We start from the raw sequence: 7708 nt of genomic DNA, 5'->3' as shown, positions 1-7708 counted from the left end.
ATGGATATAAGTCTTTAAAATGTCTGTAAATGTATCATTAAAGTATTTTGCAATCCACAAAACTCTTATCTATGTCACATAGGTGTACATTTGTGATCTCACAAATCTTGAACTTAAGTATAATTTTTGGAATGGAAACAGAATCAACTAATTTTATGCTCTTTGGAGAAGAACTGTGTATAGAAAAGGAAGACAATCTGCCTGGCCAAGATTAGAAGAAAATCAAAGATCTTGGAAATATTCGTCCAAACACAGTAAAGAGCTCCATGACACAGAGATTATTCCTCCACATTCTGTGACAAATTTATCACCACTGTGAACTTTATATCTAATTCCACTTCCTTATTATGAAAATTAGTAATGGACATTGTGTTTTAGGAAAGCTTAATGAAAATAAACCACATACGGTGACATTATTTTCAAATTTGCAGAATAAAAAAAAGATACTATAAACATCCAGGCAAATTAATTGTGTTATCCTCCAATAATCAAATTATGCCTTTGCAACTCTAAACACAGTAAAATAATAGCATAACATTAATAGAGCTTTCAAGAAAATATGTGATTCTAAAGTTCAAAACACTCGTGAAAGCAACTGGATACAGGACGGATGCGATAACCATTTACCTCCTCTTTCTTTTCAGTAGAATTCTCTATTTTTGCATCAGTGCAGAGCCACCTGCAATAGACAATGTATCTACCAAACTTGTGAATAAGTAGAAGTCAGTTGCGTATAAGGAGAACTAGTATGTGTTAATTCCAGAACGTGACCTTAAAAGGAAGAGGTGTGTACCTTTTCTGTCCTTTCTTAATTTCTTGTCTTCGCAATGCAGACATAATCTTTGGATTTTCACCAGCCATCTTGGATCATAAGTGGAAATTATGTTTGAGAATGACAGAGAAACAAGGCAAAATAAGCTGGGGTCTCTAATGATTTTGGTACCAGGTTTGAGTTCAACCTGGAAGTCAGTTTGCTGGAAGTCAGTTTATCTAAGAAATACATGAATTTCCATCACACTTAAGCCCTTGTTATTTTTGTTCTGTTACATGCAGCTGAACTAATACTGAGATTGCAATAAAATTTTATTCTTAGCTATAGAAGTGTTTAGCATGAACAAATTGCACTACCATTAAAACTACTAGTTGCATTCTATGATACAAAAGCTGAAGTCTTTCTTCTATCATCCTGATTTTATCTCTCTCCCACCCTCTTTCTATTCTTCACAGTATTTGGTTACATAGTAACTAATCAACGATAGGTTCATTGAATGAAGGAATGAACAAAGGGCGTCTTGCACATAATGAGCTCAGAGAGACACATGCCTCCATTATGAATAAGGATTTGGATCATACAGTTGAAATTAAAAAAATAAAATTGTATACTGAAATTAATATTTTATTAAAAGGAGTGTTAACTTGCAAAAATAAACTCTTATATCCCTTTTTTCTCTCTCATGAGATATGTGAATCTTGAAAACAAAAAATGAAATTAGGGAAATGACATCAAAGCATTGACTCTTTTATTCACAATACAGAACTCCTGGAATCAATAAACTATCATGGCCACAGGAAATCAGGTTCTTGCCCACCAGGAAAAATCTAGAATTACAAGCAAACGTAATGCCCACAATCCAACGTAGCAAATGAGTCAAGTGAACAACAACAATGGTGGGACCAACTTGCCTTGGGACAGATAATACTCCATGCTACAGACAACTTTATGAAGTAGAAATTGTTGTGCCCATTGTACAGGTGAGAAAACTCAGGCATGGAATGTTTAAGTAACTTGACAAAGTACTAGAAGCAGTCTTCAAACAGACTGCAGTTCTAGAAAGTACTCAGATGAAAAAGCCAATCTCAAAACGTTACATGCTGAATGACTCCATTATATAACATTCTTGAAATGAGAAAGTTGTAGAATGGAAAGTAAATTAGTGGTTGTCATGGGTCAGGGATTAGGGGGCAGGGAGGGGTAGCAGGAGGGAGATGGGTGTGGTTGTAAAAGGGCAACAGGAGGGATCATTGTAGTGATGAAACTTGTACTGTATCTAGACTGTGGTGTTAAAGATGTGAACCTACACATATGATAAAGTTGCACAGAACTAAATAAATATGCAAACAAATGAGTACAAGTAAAGCTGAAGAATTTGAACAAGATGTATTAGATTGTATGTTAATATCCTAGGTGTGATATTGTACAATAGCTCTGCAATATGTGACCATTGGAGGAAAATGGGTAAAGGGAACAGGGGATCTCTCTGGGTTATTTCTTCAAAAAACTTGTCAATCTACAATGATCTCAAAATAAAAACCTTAATTTAAAAAAATAGAGTAACATATCAAATTTAGTATTTATCTAAAAGGACATTGGGTATGCTGTAATGTAGTATGCAGAATTTGTTATTGTTTCAATTTATCTAACAACTTTTATAAATTGTATTTTAAGGTGTTATACATGCTGTGAACTTCAACTAAAAAGTAAAAAAAAGTAAAAGTAAATGCATTTTAACTTTCCATAAAAAGAGTGTTCAGAAAATTAGAGAAACTCCTTCTTGCTGTTAGATCAAGGGAGGCTATTTTCTTTAAAAAATTTCAAATCACAAGTGTAACATATGTTAAAAAATGTAATGTTATAGGAAACAGCCAATGGAAATCAACATTTAGACAGGAATTCACTGTGGGTGAAATTTTTTAAAATAAAAAACTATGATAAAAACACCAAAATAAGTATTTTGGGAATTTAATGAAGTATAAACATGCATTAATAACTAAACTAAAATAGGGCACGTATGAAGCACAGATTGTTAGATATAAAACAACTAGAAAACTTGGAAATGAATAATGAAATCATTTCAAATTGCAATCTCAATTAATTGTATTACCTCTATAGTTGACACAGTTTAAGAGAGAATCAGTGGATTGGAAGACCATACTTCATAGCAAAGAAGAAGAAACAGATTAATATAAAATAGTTCAGACTTGTGGAACATTGGATTAGCCACATTTCAGTGCAGAAAACAGAAATTCCCTTGTTTCTTTAAAAAAAAAAAAAAAGAAAGCTGGGAAGGCTAGAAGTCAGAGAACCATTTTTGGACTATTGACTTCAAAGCCACATCATTGAAGTCATGAGCTGGAGCTCAGGAAGCTACTGCTATACCACTATCTTTCACAACAGATTTTTATTCCCATGAAGTTTGTGACTAGATAAAGCAAAGTGGAAAATGGCCACCACAAACATTTACCTCTGTCCGCTCTTAGCTTTCTAGAAGTAGAAGCAGCAGGAATTTGGCCTATGCCTTCATTCTGACCTCCAAATACTGCTTTTACATGGTAGACGTCATTTGCCTCCAGACTCCCAGCTTCAGTGGAATCTGAGAAATACAGTTCTTAGTTTTCTGACCTGTTTTTAAAAATAACGCTTTGAAAGAGTGTTAAGAGAGGAAATGTATATTTCTAATATAGATTTAGGATCAGTTTCTTAAAATCCCTGCTGGAATTATAGATTGATGTGTGAAAAACTGACATCTTATAATTGTGTCTTCCAATTCATGAAAATGATATATCATTTTTTCAGACCTATAATTTCTCTCAGCAAAGTGTAGAGTTCTTTCATATGTTTTGTAAAATGTATTTCTAAATATTTCATGTTTTGGTTGCTAATGGAAATGAGTTATTTTTAAATTTTCTTTTTCTAATTGTTCATTACTTGTACATAAAATTATAATTGTTTGTATATTAACATTGTATCCTGTGACCTTACTAAATTCATTTATTAGTTCTAGTATTTTCTATATACATAATCATATCATTGGCCAATAAAGACAACTTTACTTCTACCTTTCCAATTCATTGACTTTCATTTCTTTTTCTTGCTTAATGGCACTGGTTAAAACCTCCAGTAAAATATTGAATAGAAGTAGCAGCGTAGATATCCACTCTTTGTTCCTTTTCTTAGGTAGAAAGCATTGAGTCTTTCACTGTTTAGTACAATGAAAGTTGTAGGTTTGTTAAAGATGCCCTTAATTAGATTAAGAAATTTCCCTTTTCTTCTTAGCTTGCTGAGAGATTTTATCATAAATTGGTGTTGCACTTTATCAAACCTCTCTTCTGCATCTATTGAAATGATCATATTTTTTTTCTTTATTTTATTAATATGGCGAATTACACTGGTTGATTTTTGGATGCCAAATCAACCTTTTACTCCTGGTATAAACTCGATTTGATCATGATGCACCATATTCTTTTATATATTGTCGGGTTTGTTTTGCTAAAATTTTGTTAAGGATATTTGTGTCTATTTTCATGAGGGATATTGGTGCATAGTTCTCTTTTCTGATGTCTTTGGCCTCATAAAATGAGTTTGGGAGTATTCTCTCTTCCTCTATTTTCTGACAGAGTTTGTGTAGGATTGGTATAATTTCTTCCTTAAATGTTAGAATTTACCAGTGAAGCCATCTGGGCATAAGATTTCTTTTGGGAAAGATTTTAAATGAAAATCCAGTTTCCTGAATTAATATAGGACTATTCAAGTTTTGTGTTCTTATTGGGTCAGACTTTATAATTTGTGTCTTTCAACTAATTTGTTCATTTCATCCAATTTTTTGTTGAATTTATTGGTATAAAGTTGAATTTATTGGTATTATTTTTCTTTTAATGACCAGGCTCTGTAGTGAGTGATGTATTCTATTACATTATGATACTGGTAATTTTTGTCTCCTTTTACTCTTTATCAGTCAAAATGGAATTTTATCAGTTATATTGATTTTTTTAAAGACCTAACTTTTGATTTCATTGGTTTTTTCCTATTATTTTTCTTCTTTCTATCTCAAAGATTTTTGCACTTATCTTTATCATCTCCTTTTTTTTTTTGGACTTGATTTTCATGACCTTAACACTTTGGAAGTATACAGCCTAGCTATTTTGTAGAATGTCCCTCAAACAGTTTTTCTGATGCTTCCTTATAACTTGATCTAGAGTATATATTTTTAGCAGGAATACCACACCCAAATGACGCTGAGCTCTTCTCAAGGTGTTCTATCAGTATCAATTTCATGTTATTTTTCCCATTATTGGTAATGTTACTTTTGATCAGTTGATTAACATAGTGTCAGTAAGGTTCAATCTAGGCATTTACCCACAGCCACTGTACTGAAAGAATTTTGGACAAGGCCTCCAATAGCCTCCATATTATAAACCTGAAAGTTGAATATTCATCTTCATCTTTCTTTCTTGGGTTCCCTGACACATGTTCTCCTATTGACGACTCCTAAGTATATCAAGCCTGGACACCTTCTCTGAGCTCCAGATTTGTATTTTTGACTATTTGTACAACATGTCCACTTTGATGTCTGAAAGGTATCTCAAACTTACCATGTCTAAAAACAAAAAACAAACTCCTGATCTTTCGTTTACAAAGTCTTCCCCTGCTCTGTAAGTGGCAACCTCTTCCTTCTTGTTGCTCAGGCTAAAAATCTTGGTGTCATCCTTGACTCCTTTCTTTTTAACTGCACACCTAATGCTTTAGCAAATCCTGCTAAACTTAACTTCAAAATATGCAACTTCAAAAGATGCATTCCCATCACTCATCTCTGGGTCCTTACCTCTCCACCCCAGAAACCTTCAGGATGCTTGGCTTGGAGACTTTGAGATTGTGAGCAACATCTGTCTTCTTTGTTGTTTACTGGAATCTTCTCTCTTCCTGGTTCTGCTTCTACCTCCCTCCCCACAGATTAGTCTATGATGAAAGCTAGGATTTCAGAGAGAAAACAAAAAACAAGGAAGAGAGCTGTCTTTAAGCTTCTTTAAGTTTTCTGCTTCCATTTTGTCATGAGGTTCCCATGGCAAGGAAGACCAAAATTTGGCTAGCTGCTTGGAATTGGGAGAGGAAAAACTACAGGGAAAAAATTTTAACATTTTAGTAAATTAATTACCCTACCAGAGTAAAAGAACAATTACTCTTTTTAAAGAATATATAGGAGACTTGAGATGGAAGTAGTGACAAGGGGAAGCAAGGAAAACACCATCACCACCTCTCAACACTGAAGTATCTGAAGCCTGAAAATGAACCAGCCACCACTGGAATGGGCTGCAAAGGAAGAATCAACTTTAGGGAAGATGCTGTTTTTAATTTAGGCAAGGGGGTGGAGGGAACACTCAAGGTGGGCGAGTGGAAAATGAGGCATTTCCACTTTGGGCATTAACCAAAAAACAGTCTCAGGGTGTGATAAGACAAAAACTACTAATGTTCAAGTGTTCCAAGAAATTTGATAGTAATTGTGGGTTAACTATTATAAAATGCAAATTTCTGTGGTGAGCAAGTATAATTTCTTACAACAAATAATTATCAGTCTTGAGAGTAAAGGCAATACAATCTTGGCAATTAAAGTATAATATTTAGGGGACTTCCCTGGTGATTAAGACTCCATGCTCCCAGTGCAGGGGGCCTAGGTTCAATTCCTGGTCAGGGAACCAGATCCCGAATGCTGCAACTAAGATCCTGCATGCCACAACTAAAGATCCCACACACGGCAATGAAGATCCCACGTGCTACAACTAAGACCCAGAACAGTCAAATAAATATATTTTTTAAAATAAAGTATAATATTATAGGAGAGCTTACCTTGGGAAAATATAAAACTATTCAACTTCATGATAACAGGATACAAATAATAAGTCCTACAAGAAAATCCCACTACCCCTAACATACCTGTTCCTATTATTATTTTCTTCAAGGTAACTGGTTGTTAGATATTTTTTCAGCTTTTACCTTTATCTAAGTAGTAAGATACAAAGGCTAACTCAATGTATTTTATTGTCAAAGTTCAATGTTTTCCAATATCTAAAATTCTTGCTACCATAAACTTGTGACCATTGATTCCAACTTTTAATTTAATCACAGCAGAATAAACTATTTGGAATTTATAATTTTACTTTTACACTAAACACATGACATACCATAGTCCTCTCTCCAAGCCTTTCCTACTTTGAGGTTGCTGCACTATTTTCAGTCCCCAATCCTGCCATGTGAATCTCATCTACTTGTCCTTTCTTAATTTTCATCCTGTCCTGAATGGCTCTCAGCCCACCACTCATCCACTTAGCAAAGACAACTTAGGCACTCCGTATATTCTGTACAAGTGTAACACTTATAACTCTACATTCTTTCTCTCAATAGGTGTTATCGTTTTAGTCTTATAAGCAACGTGTGGGTAGATACTGTGTGGTAGTCATTTGGTAGCTTCGCCACCTAGCACTATAACCTGCGCATAGTGGGCTCTCATGTGTTTTTTTTGTTGTTTTTTGGGGTTTTTTTTTTGCGGTACGCGGGCCTCTCACTGTTGTGGCCTCTCGCATTGTGGAGCACAGGCTCCGGACGCACAGACTCAGCGGCCATGGCTCACGGGCCCAGCCGCTCCGTGGCATGTGGGATCTTGCAGGACCGGGGCACGAACCCGTGTCCCCTGCATCGGCAGGCGGACTCTCAACCACTGCGCCACCAGGGAAGCCCATCATGTATTTTTATGAGTAACTGAATCAGTGTTATCCTTGCTACTACCCCAGGAAGCAGCAGATTGTCACAGAGTAAGCAGAGTAGGTCCTCCTATTTAACAAACGAATGAATTAATAGATGGATGTGAGCCTATTTGCAGAACTCTTAAGGAAGTTAAAAGAATTTCCTAGAATTAGAAGCCATTAGGAAATTACCATT

Source organism: Stenella coeruleoalba, assembly GCF_951394435.1.
Source record: "Stenella coeruleoalba genome assembly, chromosome: 1".
Classification (NCBI taxonomy): domain Eukaryota; kingdom Metazoa; phylum Chordata; class Mammalia; order Artiodactyla; family Delphinidae; genus Stenella; species Stenella coeruleoalba.
Note: the sequence above shows the minus strand (reverse complement) of the source record.